The following is a 17,554-nucleotide window of genomic DNA, read 5'->3' on the forward strand; positions in this document are numbered from 1 at the left end:
CAGTGATGACTATCTGTGGTAGTCACTCAAGAGTCGTACATGTAGCCCAACTCGGAGTAGATAAGCCATCACTCCAATAGGTAGCCCAACTCGGTGTAGTATAGTTGTAGTATCACTGGAGAAGATATGTGTATCCACCAAGATGCTCCAGTGATGACTATCTGTGGTAGTCACTCAAGAGTCGTACATGTTAAGCTTGACATCTCAACAACTGTATTCCCATCAGGGATATCCTCAAGAGAGGTAAACAAGTCACGATGAGAGGTAATGTGCTTTGTAGCACCACTCTCAAAGTACCACACATGAGCATATGAAACAACTAACATACATGCAACATGGACAGGAGGATCATAAGTACACTATGCACTAAAATCCCATTCTGCATCTACATCAGCATCACAATCTCCTTTCACAAAAGACTCTACAATAGTTGCATTTGCAGTGGAATGAGTCTCTTTCTTCTTAGCCTTCAATTTTGGACATTGCTTGATCAAGTGACCCTTAGCTTTGCAATAATTGCAATGCAACTTCTTTTTTCCCTTTTCACCAGAATTACCTAATGAGGTGTTGCCAACAAAAGCATTGGAAACAAGTGACTTTCCACTCACCAAAGAACCATGAGAAGTGGCTACATTGTTGTTACCACGTTTCCTCTAAGAAGCAATAAAAGCCTTGTAATGAAAATGGCCTATGAACTTTGAGAGTAGAGGAATTAGGAAATTAGATAAAACACTTTTGTGAGATTACTCTGTGAGCATAACGTGTGAATATAATTCATGGAAGCAACATAAACATGGTACTTAGTTAACTTGGCATGAATAATAGTTTTGCAAGAGAGAGAGTTTAGAGAACATGACAATAGTTGAGGACCGGAGTCATACGGAGCCGGTCCCCCCTCGAATAGGCATTTGTATTATAGTTTCTCCCATCAAGAGAGACTTGGTACAATACAATCTTTGTGTTCCTTGTGAGCTAGGTGATGCGATGAAGATGGAAAGATTCATGCATCACAAGCATAACATAAAATTTATAGCAAGCATTAACTATCCCAAGCCTCAGTCCCAAGGCCTCAAACACCTTCGAAGGTGGAGAGAGCTAGAAGGGAATGAGGGTAGGGAAGAGGAAGAAAAGACATGCCATAGGAGAAATAAATAGTTCCTCACTTATCATGACTCTTCTAGCTACCATACATAATAGCATAGTAATGAAGATGGAGAAGATGGCAAGCTTAAGCATTGAAACGTGGCTCTTGGTTGGATTTGCATTCCATAGCCAAGAGTGTTGGTGTAGGCTCTCACTTCTCAACAAGCTTGGAGAAGGAGGTGGAGTTCCCCTACTTTCACCAAGTGAGAATACCTAAAAACAATGAGTGTGTGAGAGGTGTATACCCCCCAATAGACCCCTTGCTTGCTTTGGGTGATTTCTCCTTTTTGCTCATGCCTCAAGCTCATTGGACCCCTCTCCCCCTATCCAATCACATGCAACATGCATTTCAAGCACATGGGTAGTCATTGGACAAGTATCCTCCTTATCCCTTTGAGAGAGAGAGCATAAAAATATCTAGATATTTGTTGAATGGAACTAGAAGCTCATTGGACCCCTCTTTAGCCCAACCAATACTATTCAAGCACACCATGTGGATAAGAATAGGGAGAGTCTCACATGTGTCCATGTGCCCCTTGAGAAAAGGGGGTGCTCTTTGGGTGAGTGGGAGGTTGTCAAAGATTCCCCTAACTTGGGGCCTTTCCGCCTCCTTTGTAGGGCCCTTTGTAGGGTCTCTTCTTTGTAGGGTCTTTGCTGGACACACCATGGCGATGATCTCACTTGATCTGCCATGAGGAGTTTGTTTTGACAGGCAATGAAAACCTCAATTTACTATGGAATTATGATTAAAGAGAAGACAATTTGAAGATGCCCAACTTGATGATGCTTGCACGATCGAATATGTTTTATGTCTATCAAGCTTGCAAAAAGGAAATGAAGAGATTGGAGTCTCTACTAAGACGTGTTAAACTTGACCATGCTCGGGAGCAAAGATAATGAAGACGACAAAGATGTTTGCACACAAGTTTTTGTCGAGATCAGGCATGCTTGGAAATATTTTTATGAGGCCCTTGAGTACGACGACTAGAGATTGAGATCAACCAATGCCAGTGGTGTACCATGGCGGCCGGACGAGAGTTTGAAGAGGATGGCTACCATTGGCCATTTATGGCTGTACATTTAATCTATAACCTCATCGTGCAATGCATACACGTATTGTGTTTGTCTGCGCACGTATTGAGGGTGTGAATGAGACTTTGAAGGGGGTTTTTGTTGAATGGAAAAAGAGGGTGTTTTAATATCTTTTTTTAATCACCTGACGAGGGGTGGCCAATGAAGAGGGTATGTCGATTGAGAAGCACCCACTGCTTGCGACCGATGAGGGAAGCACCCACTACCAGCGAGCGTCCGAGGAGTCCATTGCCATGCCGAGAGGGGAGTTGTTTGGAGAGTATCATAAACTAGATGAGGAGTCGCATGCATGAGAAGGAGCATGTTGGCCAATTTTTGTAGGATGGCACTCCGAGGATGTAGTGAGGGTAGGCCATGAGACGAGCAAGCCATAGTCGATTGAGGCTTGGGCTGCATCGTGAGCATGGGGAGGAAGAGGCCTTGCAGCCCATAGCCGGTTGCAGGAAGAGGGAGTGAGAACTGGGCTGCACAGGGTTCGGCCTGAGTATGAGATGCAAGAAGAGAGAGAGCCTGCTTTGCCACGCGTGAGGAGCTGGGGAGAGAGATTCTTTCTGAACGAATCGAGGGGAGAGAGTGAAAGGAGAGCTTCGCCCACTGTGGATCGAGGAGAGAGAGAGCTGGATCTCGCTCTTTGCAGGGAATTGAAAAAGAGGAATAAAAAAAGAAAGCTTAGTGGCCGTGATTGAGTAAGATCGAGGAGAGAGAGAGAGAGCTTGATCTCGCTCTCTACAGAGAATCAAAAAGAGGAGAGATAAAAAAATATCTCTCATTAAGCTTATCTAAGGGGTGCTCCCATAGGAAAGGTGTCGAGAGAGGGAGAAAGGGAGAGAGACCTCTCTCGGTACAGAGAGAAAAAAATAGAGAGCTCACCTCTCGGTGGAAAAGAGAGAGAGAGAGAGAGAGAGAGAGAGAGAGAGAGAGAGAGAGAGAGAGAGAAGAAGAAGAAGAAAGAAAAATTATTGCGCTGCCCTATTGGGTGTAAGCATGTTGTGGCGCTGCCTTATAAGGTGTAAGCCCTGATACCTTCAAGCAAAGTGGAAGCCCACAAAGCTGCAACGATGAAAGGTTTTGAAGCCAAAGATAAGTTTTGTAAAGCTTGCTGTAAAAACAATATTTTCACTATTCAAATTGCTCAATAATTTCACAATATCTCGTTCTCGTCTCGATTTTTGTCTCTCTCTTTCAAACTAAAGACAACATTCTCTCTCTTCCTTTTTGCTGAACTATTAAATTGATCATGTGCGTGGATAATCATTGATACAATCTGGCACCGAGATTGCATTGCACATTCCTTGGCAGCAGATTTTAGTAGCACATCTCCAGCCATAGTTCCTTGTTGGTGGGCTTGGGTTGGGGGTTTGTCTTTTTGTCTTTTCTTGGTTTTTCTTGTCTGGTCCTGCTCCATGGCCCAGGCATAGAAAAATATCCATCAGTGGCACGCCCGGTGGGACCCAGCTTCTAGCGTTCTCGCTTGAGCAAAGTACCTACAATTCTCAGCTATGGAGCTAGTTTTTCCCTTTTCCTTGTATTTGATTTTTAGGCTGGTTTCTTTCTTCGCGGCCATCTGGGATGCACTCATATCTAGGCAGGGGGAGTCCAAAAAAAAGGGTTATTTTGACGTCTGTTGCTACCCAGACCTTGAATATTGATGATGATGTTGGTGAGCCTTTAGGCTTTTATAAAATTTGGGATGAGTTTTTAGCCCATTTGAGCGATGAAGTGGATGAAGACGAGGGCATTTCCCTTGAGGATTCTTGGAGCGAAGCATTGAGAGAGAATGCGACTCTTGACCAGTGCGTATGGGATGGCTTTTTGGCCAATGTAGTGGATGATGCCACTTTTATTGAATGTTTTCTTCAAGAGGAGAATGTTGATCTACCTCTTTTTCTTTCCCACCCTCCCACCCTTGTTGAGGAGGTGTTGTATGGAGTGGGGTTTACACATTCTTCTGAGCATATCAATGACGAGATGGAGCCTTTAGAAGGGGTTGGGTTTTTTGCAAGGGATAAGCCTGTGATTGCAGCCACACATTTTGACAATGTCGTCCTTATTGAAGATGTTTGTGATGGTTCTAGTGTTAGCTCTCTTGATGTTTCTGATGACAATGTGGTTTATACTGAAAATGTTTTTTCGAGAGAGCAACATGATTCTCTAGTTGCAGATCCCGTGGTTACTAATGCTTATGATGCTTTTAGCCCACCACCTATTCCCCAAGCTAGGGAGAGACATATTGACCAGTGGATTGTGAAGTTGACACCCTTTGATGGAGGTGGGGTTGTGACAGCTAACTCCCATTTACTACAGTTTGTGCAAGCTTGTTGGTTTGAGGTTCTTTTCTGCTTTTCTCACTGGGGTAGCAATGCAATGGTACCTTAGTATGATGCGTCATTCTCCACATTTGATGCAGACTTGGGATGGATTGGGTAGAGCTTTTGTTGCTAGATTCTCTCCTATTTTTCCTTCTTGTTTAGTCTTTGGGAACCTGTTAGAATTTTTACAAGGGGAGAGTGAGCCAATTGATGAGTATGTTAAGCGTTTTCAAACTTTCAAGATGAAGCATTGTGATCCCCATGGTTTTGATGAGAGAGTTTTGTTGGAATATTTTCTTACGGGTATTTTGAGCGATATTCAATTTCATGTGAGGCTGTCAGATCCATAGAAACTTGAGGATGCATATGCACGAGCTAGTGTTGTGGGAGAGGCCTTTGAAGCTACCTCCCTTGCAGTCCAATGGAGGGTAACCTTTGAGGCTGAGTGAAACCACAGAGAGGGTTTTTTGAATGCTATGACATGTGCTTCTAATGTTCCTATTCCACCATCTCTCACTCCAACACCTTTGCAAGCTAATGAGGCACTTGTTTTTCAAGATAGCACTTCTTCTCTACCACATTGGGTACCACATGTGCGACAACGTGAGTTTGTTTCCCATCCCAAGGGGTTTTGGCAAGATAAAGAAAAGAGAGAAAATAATAGAAAAAGGGTAAAATTTAAATGGAAAAAGAAAATCCCAATGGATAAGACACCAGTCTAACCAGAAATTCTGGGTTCACACTAGCAGGCTAGTTTTCCCCGCAGGACGCCACTGTTGCACTTTTTTTTGGCCAAGGGCATGGGGATTTCGATAGAGAAACAGAGAATCTGCATGAGATTTGAGTGTTGAAGCGAGCTTGAAAGGTTGTTTTATCATAATTTTCATGGCGATGATCTCATTTGATCTACCATGAGGAGTTTGTTTTGACAGGCAATGAAAACCTCAATTTACTATGGAATTATGATTAAAGAGAAGACAATTTGAAGATGCCCAACTTGATGATGCTTGCACGATCGAATATGTTTTATGTCTATCAAGCTTGCAAAAAGGAAATGAAGAGATTGGAGTCTCTACTAAGACGTGTTAAACTTGACTATGCTCGGGAGCAAAGATAATGAAGACAACAAAGATGTTTGCACACAAGTTTTTGTCGAGATCAGGCGTGCTTGGAAATATTTTTATGAGGCCCTTGAGTACAGCGGCTAGAGATTGAGATCGACCACTGCCAGTGGTGTACCATGGCGGCCGGATGAGAGTTTCAAGAGGATGGCTACCATTGGCCGTTTATGGCTGTACATTTAATCTATAACCTCATCGTGCAATGCATACACGTATTGTGTGTGTCTACGCATGTATTGAGGGTGTGAATGAGACTTTGAAGGGGGTTTTCTGTTGAATGGAAAAAGTGGGTGTTTTAATATCTTTTTTTAATCACCTGACAAGGGGTGGCCAATGAAGAGGGTATGTCTATTGAGAAGCACCCACTGCTTGCGACCGATGAGGGAAGCACCCACTACCAGCGAGCGTCCGAGGAGTCCATTGCCATGCCGAGAGGGGAGTTGTTTGGAGAGTATCATAAACTAGATGAGGAGTCGCATGCATGAGAAGGAGCATGTTGGCCAATTTTTGCAGGATGGAACTCAGAGGATGTAGTGAGGGCAGGCCATGAGACGAGCAAGCCATAGTCGATTGAGGCTTGGGCTGCATCGTGAGCATGGGGAGAAAGAGGCCTTGCAGCCCATATCCGGTTGCAGGAAGAGGGAGTGAGAACCGGGCTGCACAGGGTTCGGCCTGAGTGTGAGATGCAAGAAGAGAGAGAGCCCGCTTTGCCATGTGCAAGGAGCCGAGGAGAGAGATTCTTTCTGAACGAATAGAGGGGAGAGAGTGAAAGGAGAGCTTCCTCCACTGTGGATCGAGGAGAGAGAGAGCTTGATCTCGCTCTTTGTAGGGAATTGAAAAAGAGGAGTAAAAAAAGAAAGCTTAGTGGCTGTGATTGAGTAAGATCGAGGGGAGAGAGAGAGAGAGAGAGAGAGAGAGAGAGAGAGAGAGAGAGAGAGAGAGAGAGAGCTCGATCTTGCTCTCTACAGAGAATCGACAAGAGAAGAGATAAAAAAATACCTCTCATTAAGCTTATCTAAGGGGTGCTCCCATAGGAAAGGTGTCAAGAGAGGGAGAAACGGAGTGAGACCTCTCCTAGTACAGAGAGAAAAAGATAGAGAGCTCAACTCTCGGTGGAGAGAGAGAGAGAGAGAGAGAGAGAGAGAGAGAGAGAAGAAAGAAAAATTACTGTGCTGCCCTATTGGGTGTAAGCCTGTTGTTGCGCTGCCCTATAGGGTGTAAGCCCTGATACCTTCAAGCAAAGTGGAAGCCCACAAAGCTGCATCGATGAAAGGTTTTGAAGCCAAAGATAAGTTTTGTAAAGATTGCTGTGAAAACAATATTTTCACTATTCAAATTGCTCAATAATTTCACAATATCTCGTTCTCGTCTCGATTTTCGTCTCTCTCTTTCAAACTAAAGACAACATTCTCTCTCTTCCTTTTTGCTGAACTATTAAATTGATCATGTGCATGAATAATCATTGATACAATCTGGCACAGAGACTGCATTGCACATTCCTTGGGAGTAGATTTTAGCAACACATCTCCATCCATAGTTCCTTGTTGGTGGGCTTGGGTTGGGGCTTTGTCTTTTTGTCTTTGCTTTGTTTTTCTTGTTTGGTCCTGCTCCATGGCCCAGGCATAGAAAAATATCCATCAGAAGTGCAGCTTGTTGCCCCGACAAGAGCTACGCGCCAATACCTACATTGCGCGGATAGGTCCGGTTTTGCGAGCTCCATCTACGAGCTTCATCTGGTGATTTGGTGAGCATACGTTGTCCGATTTTGCATTGTAGCATATCCACGCGTTCGCATTCAGTAGAGCTACACATTAGACACTTTAGATTTTGGAAACGAAAACCTGCAAATTTCGGCCAGATATCCTATGTGATTTTGCACCGGGTGTTTTGGGTTGGGATTTTGGTTCATAGACCTTAGGGAGAGCGACCTATTGGTGTTAGTAGGGTCTCTTTCAAGTTCTGTGGGGTTTCGAGATTGATTGATGGGTGTTCGGCTCTAGAAAGCATTGTAGGAAGTTTCCTCTTATGCACTCCTAAAGGCTTTGACTTAGACATTGGGTAGAGACCTCTATAGGAATTAGTTAGGAGTCGGTTGAGTGTAGGTTGACACCCTATGCTTGCTTCCACGTGCCTGCGGGTCGAGCTTCGTCCTTAGTTGACAAATCTTATTAGGTGAGTTCTCGCTGTGCTGATGTTTGTCGCGGCGTATCCGTCCAACATTGGCTCCTCTACCGGGGACGAAAACCTTAGGTAGGTGACCGAGACTAGTCCTTGAGGATAGGGATGCTTTGGCTTGTTAAGAGTCTCGTTTTACATTTAGATAGGATCAGAGGGTGGAGGACTCTCTAGGTCTTAGAGGGAGTCTAGGGAGCGTGTGTCTGGCCTAGATCCTTCGACTTAGGTAAATTTAGGTAGACTGAGATAGTTTTAGGTATTAAAAGAGTAGGAGTTGGAGTGGTAGAAGCGGTGAGAGGAGAGCGTGAGAGTCCAGAGAGGCCAGGAAGCAACCAAAACACCATTATAACCATTTCACATGATGAATAGGAGTAGAGTAAGTAGGACATCATGATTCAGGATCTAGAGCACTTCATGCATGTATACTTGCTTGGTAGATTCATCACAAGGTTGTAAAAGACGCAAAAGTGTGTTTGAAAGTTGAAGTGAAGTCCAAAAGTTACTGTGAGTGTTTCTGATAGAGCTGCAGAGCATCAAGAGCATTTCTGTCAGGAAAAAAATTAATTTTAAGCCAGGAGACATCCTACGCGTAGGATGTCTACAGGCTAATCTAGTGGGAATTTTGGAATTTTGAGTTGACCAGTGTGTTCAGAAGGTAGGTTTTACCCTATTTTCACCTGGGAAATGGAAATTTGACCATATCTTGACAGGATAAGGCCAGATAGACTGAAATTGCCAGACATCGTACTCAAATTGTGCCAAGGCATTATTTCAAGACCAAAACCATAGGATGGCTGCATGAGCATGATCTGCATGATATATTGAGTGACTGAGAGAGGTTTCATCTCATTTGGGTGAGAAAATTGGGTTCTGAGTAGACTTTAGCACTTTTGAGTGAAAAAGGCTAGAACAGCTAAAATTGGGGACTTTTGAAAGCCGCACCAAAATCTAAGCATACTACTGGGTTGCTGACATCAAGGGGAAGCTGTGGGTCAGGTCTGGGGTCAAACAGGCCAAAAAGACATCCTACGCGTAGGATGTGATCTGTGTGATTTTGCACTCCAAACCTAATTTTGAGCATACCAAAGCGATCAACACCTCAAGGGGAGCATGTGGTTTGGATTTGAATCTATTTTGAGCAAAAAGACATCCTACGCATATGATGTCTAAAGCAAGAAATTAAAGCCAGATACTGACTGTGGGTATAGCAAGGTGTTGTATAGCCTGAGGCAAGCCTCCTAGTCAATTTTGGTCCAAATTGGAGTTGATTAGACTGATCAAGACTAGCAGCAGGCTGTGAGAACAGATTTTTGATCCATTGACCAGCTTTTAGGTGTCCAAATCAAAAAGTGAAAACAGCTGTGGGGAATCCATATTGTAATAATCGAGGCAAAACAAAGTAGGAGACATCCTACGCGTAGGATGTCTACTAGGGCTTAGTAAAGAGAAAATTTGAATGGGCTTAGAGAGTGAGGTTCCATTTGGCTTAAGGGTTCCATAACTTCTTTCAGAAGTGAATTTGGACCTTATTTGGCCATTTGACGAAGCAAAGAGTGAATTCATACTTTTCACGTAAATTGACCAACATCCGAGGGAAGTACAGTTCCATATTATCAGACCTAATCCAGAACATCAGCAGTGTATAAAATATAGTAGTGGTTGAGGTTAACTCTCCAGTTATACCAATCATTACTAAAATCACCTCTAGTAGCTAAATGCTTTGATTCGATTGTGCCGGAATTAAACGCTTGTGTACAGGTATATTCAGCAGCAAAACAAGAAGTTGTGCAGAGATTGATCCTTTGCTAGGTGAGTGGTTGGATTTGTGATAAATTGCATTGATAAGTTTGATGAATTTAAGATCAGGAAGATACATTTTTAGAGACCAAAAGGTGACAGGTGACCAAGGTAGCTTAGTGTCCACCGAGGAAAGTGTAACTCAAGCAAGGCTAGATCCACTAGCACCGGTTATTGAGGAGGGTAGTGATACTGACACTTCATCAAAAAAATCCTTTTTCATGATGGGTAGCCAATAGCCAGGAGGATTCACCTATGAAGGACCAATGCCAGGAGGAACCACCTCCCTAAATCCATTGAATGATTCCAAGTTCACTGTGATCTTCTTAGAAGGAACAAACTCTATTCTGACTATCGAGGACGCAAGTGTATTTGTATTGAGGAAAGTCCGGCTCAGAGACTAGAGATAATTCGAGTCTATGATGATGGAGATAGATTCCAAGACAAAAAGGGGAACCACTATCTAATATTAGTAACCTTGAAGATTACAACAGATATGGAGATAACGTGGCGAAGGGGAAAATGGTTTCAGAAACTCAAGAAATGCCTCCAAACATTGATCGACATGGAGCAATTTTTATGTATGATAAGAAAACATCTAGGGTTTCAACTTATAATGAGAACGTGGGAATCTACAAGCATGAGAGTGAGGGAATAGTCTCTTACTTTCGCTGCAAAGAACCATACCCAACCGAGTTAAGCAAAGACAAGGTTCTTTACTTATTCTCTTATGAAATTGCAATGGGAAAGGATATTGTTTTTGTTGATAGGTATGGGCGAGAATACCAACGTATTCTACCAGAGGAGATAGAAAAGGCAATAGTTCCAGGAGCATCAACATATGCCCTCGATGAAGTGCCAAGAGCCACCTACACCCCTAGCAAGTCTACAAATACCTTTTTAGAGGAGTATGACGCGACCTCACATTCTACCCGACCGTAGACATTCAACAATCAAAACCAACCAGCAACTCAACCATCGTTGCAGGCATGGCCTCGACAAAGTGCAACATTGGAACAAGACCAAAATTGAGATGGTTATCAAGCTGCACGAGGGCTAAGGGATTTACAAGAACCACCACTCTATTCACGGTATCAAGCAGAAAGTAAGCCAAAACCTCAAGGGTCAACAGAGCCTGGAAGACCACCCATAGAACGAGTTCGAAGAAATGAACCATCTCTTGCAAGATTTGTTAGAAATTATGGCTTAGGAGCACCACTGGGAGAGGAACCAGTCTACTACAGAAGACCAGAGGAGGTATATCGATTAGGACGTGGAGATCCAATGATGAGATTTGTAGAACATCATAGAATTAGATCTTCTCAAGTGCAAAAATGGGTAAACAAGAAATACACGGGAAACAGAGATCCGAGAGATCATGTAGCAGCCTTTGTGCGGGTGATTAGAGCGGAAGAGGTGTTAGACTTCCCTACCCAATTTGCAGGGTTTGGACTAGCCCTAGAGGATGACGCTGCTACTTGGAGTGACTCTGTGGAGCGTAGAGACTTTGAGTCTATGGAGGAAGTGTTTGACGAGTTTATCAAGGAATTCTCACAAAGGGGAATAGCTCATAATACCGTCTCACAAATCCATAAATTCAAACAAAAAGACGGGGAATCTGTGCGAAAGGCAGCCCTACGACTAAAAAGATATGTTAAGTTCTACCCTGTGGAAGAAATGCCAACTCAGTCCAGACTTATGCTTATATTTATCCAAGGACTAAGGAATGCAGATCTCCAGAAGGACTTACATATGAAGAGGAGCACGACATTGAATGAGTTAACCAAGGAGGCTCTTTACCTTGTGGACAATTGTGCGGTCTACAAAGAGGGTGAGTTCAAGGATCTTGACGACGATTCATCCTCAGAACAACGTGGAAGCAAGTCTTCTAAGACAACACCGAAAGAGAAGTAGCTGTAAACCAGGATCAGCTTGTAGAGGAAGTGCTAAAAAAGATTAACTTGTACGCCAAACCCTAAGCTAAACAGCCCAAGTGGTGTGCTATTGAACAAAAATGGACAAACCATGGGATGGAGGAATGTTATTATAACAAAGGATATGTGAGAGAGAGACCTTACGCTCCCCAAGCTCAGGTAGATTCTCCTCAAGTTCCACCAATGCCTAGGTATCAAGCAGGCAACCTACCAAGACCTGTAGGTGTAGAAAGACCACAACCAGTGTTGGGGCAACAACCACCCCTACCAAGATTACGACCAGTCGGCATAAGATACACACCAACCATAACCGAATCAGAAGAGAAGGCTTTGGTGCCTATGCATGCATATTATGAAGATCCCAGTGGATATGCGGAAAATCCTGTCTACTATCCATGAGAAGAACCCTCAACACCAGAACCATGGAGCATGATGGGCGGTGCAGGACCACCTACAGCTGCACAGGCAGCAGGAGAAGGAAGACATAGCTTAGATGAATGAACATTGTTGTTCATAGCCAACGGAGTCATGGGCGGACAGAGACATACATACCAACAAAGAGGAACTCAAGGAGCACCTCAACAACCTAAAGGACCCTGCTACAAGTATGGTGGAGACCATTGGCTAAGAGACTGTCCTCATGATAAAATCATTAGAGTCAATGTATATTGCACCGAGTGTGGAGTTACTCATTTGATTCTTGATTGCCCTAAGAACCCGATCAAAGGAGAAAAAACTACCTTGAACATGCTGGAAACAGTCCCGCTAATGGAGGGTCAGAAAACGAGACAATCATACCTATTCAGGCAGTAACACGAGCCCAAGCTCAAAGAATGATGAACAAACCCATAATTGAAGAGCCAAAAATTTATGCCCCAAGTTCAGAAACAGAAAATCAGAGAAGCACTTGGAAAGCTAGAAAGGCGCGTATGAAAGCCAGGAAAGAACAAGAACAAACAGCTCTATCCGACGAGTTAAAACACACAAAGGATAGATTAGAGTGGTTAGAGGATCTAGCTAGCCTAAGCTCACACACCACGACAACCATAGCACCCAAAAAAATAGAAGAACCCAAAAGTGAGGGATCGGGAGGATCAATACTGGCAGACAAGGTAAATGAGCAGTTAGATGCACTTCTAAAAGCTTACAAAGCCAGACTCAAAAAGAACCAAACCCAAGAGCAAAGATGGATGGCTTATCCATATGTTGAAATAGAAAAACAAAGGTTGGAAATGTGTAGAAAGATGATTGAAACACCTCAATCTTTGATGGAAAACCCGCTTGGTAAACCTGCAAATGGGCATGAAGTAACAGCTCCAACCCCTATCAAACCAGCCTTAGAGGAACAAGTAGAAACGAAGGAAAGACTCACGAATGCCTATGATTCTAGGGGAGAGCCTATCATAGTGCCAAATACAACAGATGAGGCAAGTGACGGGTTCCATCCTAAAACATTGGTAGAAATAGGTAAGGATTGTAACGATCTAGATGATCTGTGGAAGCAAATCTGTGAGGCCAACGAAGCTAACAGGGTGAGTAACCACATGAATAGCACGAGAAAAGAGAAACGAGATCTTACCTCCTATTGAAGAATTTGAGGCAAGGTCACAAATGAACTTTGATATGCATTCACAAGGGGGAGACCAGGGATCAATTAGTTCAGGGCACAGCCAACCAGACTCGCTGAAAACTCTATCCTCTTACCTAGGAGAGTATGAATCCAAGTCTGAAGTGAGAGCAATCCCATCTCAAAGACTTTCTTCTAACAAAGTGATGGATTCACAAGGGTTGATTGAGTTATTGTCCACCCCGGTGGCATGCACAATCACATTAGCCGAACTCCTAAGGTTACGACCAAACTTGTGGACCACAATAGGCAAATGCCTAGAAAAATTTGGAGTAAAAGACCCCACCTCGAAGCTTCAAGAAGGGATCAGAGAATTGGACAGGCCTCAACTAAATACTAGGCCAGTACTATTAAACAAGGTTGGAAAGTATTGTGAGGGAGAAGATGGAAAAACCATGCTACTAGTAGAATTCCAAGGAGTAATTTCCAAGGCTATTCTTGACATTGGAGCAGGAGTTTCTATCGCCACCAAGGAAATCTGGAAAAAATGGGAAAAACCAGCTTTGAGAGCCACCATAATGAAATTGCAAGTAGCAGATGGGTTCATGGAGAAGCCTCTAGGACTCCTAGAAAAAGTGATTGTCACTTCGTGCGGAATCGAGTATGAGCATACATTTGCAATAGTTGATTTCGACAAAAAGAACAATTACGAGATCATCTTGGGAAGACCATTCATGAGACAATTAAAGATGGTCCAAGATTGGGGTTACGACCACATATACCTCAGACATGGCGAGACAACAACCAAAATACACCTAAAAGACCATAGTTACAAGATGTGAACCAGACACCAGTGGAAGAGTTTGATTTAGCTACATAAGCAGGGTCAGAACTCCCGGCATGGTTAGGGCAACAAAAAGAGCTATGGATGTGCGGAGCTTCACATTGTGGAAGCTTAAAAAGAGAGGAATGTGTCTTAGAAAGAACAATTGAGGACAAGGAGTATATTCCGGAACCTTTTCCCGAAGATGCCTTAGAACCTTTGGAATGGGAACACATACTAGCAACATTGGATGTTTGTACCATTACAGATAGTCCAACAACAAAATTTTACGATAAGGATGGCTATGATGCGCTACCCTATTACATGGTAAGAATTATACCAGGAGGAGACGAGATGGTGGAACCACCAGAATAAGAAGAGTTTTATAACTCCTCTGAGCATTCGGAGGTAAACAACGATGCGGATAATGAGTGTTCAGACAACTCAAGTGAGCGTGGGGAGAAACAAGAGAATATCAAGTTTTATGATTTTACTAATCCGCACCGTAGACGCCAAGAACTCTATAGGAGGAAACGAGCAAAAAACAAAGCGAAAGAGAACCTGATGCCTAGGATAAAAGATAAAACTCACTATCTAATGCTTGTAAAAGCAGAGAATTGTGTAAAGGATCAAATGTCAAGAAGATTCTCAAAAGTTCGAAGGGAAAGAACACAAGAGGAAATAAGACAAGTACGGAAAGCTAAAACAAAAACAAAATCACAAAAATCTCAAAAATAAAAAAAAGAAACAACAAAAGACCCATAGTAGACCAAACTAGAGCGTAAACAAAAATACCAAGAACTGAAACGGTCTTTACGAGAGGAATGGACTATTGAGGAAGATAGTGATGATAAGGGGGAATCAGAAAAGGGAAACATGAATGTACCATCACACTATCGGAAATTCACCATCCAGGACAGAAAAATCATAATGACACCACCAGTCAGGGAAAAAACAAACCAGGAATCTTACGATGGGCCGGAAAATGCAAAAAGGATAGATCTTGCGGAACTAGGTGAGAAGCCTCATCCGGTCTATATAGCAACCGATTTAGAGCCTGAAGAAGAACTGCTAACACAACTTCTCAAGAAGTATAAAGATGTGTTTGCATGGTCCTACAAAGACCTCAAAGGAGTTGATCCATCGATATGCCAACATACAATTCCTTTGAAATCAGATGTAAAACCTAGCAAACAACGTCCTTATACATATAATGACACATTTGCTAAACGAATCAAAGAGGAGATTGACAAGCTGATGGATGTTGAATTCATCTATGAAATCGAACATATATATTGGGTGTCACCCATTGTGGTTGTCCCCAAGAAGAACGAAAAACTGCGAGTGTGTGTAAACCTCAAAAATGTGAATGCAGCCACCATAAGGGATAATTATCCCTTGCCAATCACAGAATATGTACTTGAGAGGGTAGCCGGGAAACACACTTATTCCTTTCTAGATGGGTTTTCAGGATACAACCAACTGGCAATTGCAATAGAGGATCAACACAAAACAGTGTTTGCCACAGAATGGGGAATTTATGCGTATCGAGTTATGCCTTTCGGCTTAACTAATGCCCTAGCTACCTTTCAAAGGTTAATGACGCATACGTGCAAAGAATATTCTTAGAAATATGCATGGATGATCTTTGTGTACACTCTCTTCTACGAGAGGAACATATTGACCATTTGCAAAAGGTATTTGAAAAATGCAGGACATATGGAATCTGTCTTAACCCGAAAAAGTGTATTTTTATGGTTAGGCAAGGCCGCATCTTAGGACACATTGTCTCAAGAAATGGCATAACCATAGACCTAGACAAAATCAAGGTCATAGTAGACCTACCCAGGCCTACTAATGCGAAACAAGTGAAATCCTTTATGGGACACTGCGGATATTATCGAAGATTCATATATATGTATGCAGTCATCGCACAACCTCTGTATCATTTGTTAGTCAATTTCGACTGGACCGAGGAGTGTGAAACTTCATTCCAAAAGCTGAAGGAAAACCTTGTATCAACACCTGTACTTAAAGCACCGGATTGGGAAAAGATATTCCATGTTCACATTGATGCTTCTGCATATGCAATCGGGAGTATTCTAGCTCAACCTGAAGACGGAACAATGGATTTTCCCGTTTGTTATGCAAGCCAACAATGAAACAATGCAGAAAATAACTACACAACCACCGAAAGAGAGGGGTTAGGAATGATTTATGATGTAAAATTTTTTTAGCATTATCTGCTCGCAAACAAATTTGTGTTCTTCACAGATCATCAAGATCTTTTGTATCTGGTAAATAAACCATGCAATACAGGGAGAATTGTACACTGGTTTATTATATAGCTAGAGTTTGATTTCACAATGGTGGTCAAAAAGGGTGAAACTCATCTACGGGCGAACCATCTTTCAAGGATACACAACGGGGAAGCTCTTGAAGGAGTAGATCATGACATACCAGATGCTTATCTTTTTAATATTGAAATGATACCCAAATGGTCTCAGGAAATTGTAAGCATTCTTTCCTTTGGAGGTAGGTTTGATAACATGGAAGACAGATCCAAACAACAAACAATTCGAAAAACAAAAAACTTCTAGTTGATTGCAGGTAGGCTGTATCATCTAGGATCAGACCAAATTCTACGATTATGTATAAATCCGGAGGAATTCGAGTGTTATCTTGAAGAAGCACATGTCTAGGATTGTGCATTTCATTGTTCAACAGTGAAAACACACCAGAGACTGAAACAGTTAGGGGTTTATTGGCCAACTATGTACACGGACACACATGCTTATGTTACCAATTATACTATATGTAGTGCCAAATGACTAGTGGATCACGTGACATTGTTTCAGGTAAACATTGCACCTGCATGGAGTCAATATATCATTGATTTCTTAACCACAAGGACGTTTCCTAAAAACATAACAAGAGCACGGAAAAGGGATATAGAGCTTGAGGCTCGTGACTTTCAGTTAATTGGGAACCAACTCTATAAGCGAGGAAAGGACAATCAACTTAGAATCTGTGCAAGTGAAAGTGAATACCTGCTGATTCTAGAACATGTACATAGTGGAATAAGTGGAAGCCATTTTTCAGGTGATAAGACGGCAAAAATTGTCTTAACCGCAGGAATATGGTGGCCTACATTACATATGGACGTTGAAGAGTTTGTAAAGCGTTGTGACGCATGTCAGCGCACCAAAGGTGCCGATAAAGAGAGATGAGATGCCACTATGGCCAATGATGGGAGCGAGGGCATTTGCAAAATGGGGCATTGATTTTGTGGGACTTATTTCACCCCCTGCATATCGCACCCATACCCAATATATCATTGTGGCTATGCACTATCTCACGAAATGGGTGGAAGCCAAGGCAACACAAAAAGCAGATGCACGAACCACTGCACAATTTTTTTATGAGAATGTCTTTGTACGATACGAGTTAACAATAGAAATTGCCAGTGATCAAGGAACACATTTTCTTAATGAAGTCATTGAATATCTGCTAGAGGAATTCATGGTCATACATAGAAAATTTGCTCCATATCATCCACAGGCAAATGGACAAGCTGAGGCCACAAATAAAAC

General features: G+C 42.6%; 1 pseudogene; it reads left to right on the forward strand.

Annotated features, from left to right (window-relative positions):
• Nucleotides 1-3,804: 3,804 nt before the first annotated feature.
• On the forward strand, nt 3,805-4,894 carry LOC147455241 (uncharacterized; annotated as a pseudogene).
• The last annotated feature ends 12,660 nt before the right edge of the window (nt 4,895-17,554 follow it).

This window comes from Adiantum capillus-veneris, chromosome 6 (assembly GCF_014529385.1).
Source record: "Adiantum capillus-veneris isolate H3 chromosome 6, ASM1452938v2, whole genome shotgun sequence".
NCBI classification, from domain to species: domain Eukaryota; kingdom Viridiplantae; phylum Streptophyta; class Polypodiopsida; order Polypodiales; family Pteridaceae; genus Adiantum; species Adiantum capillus-veneris.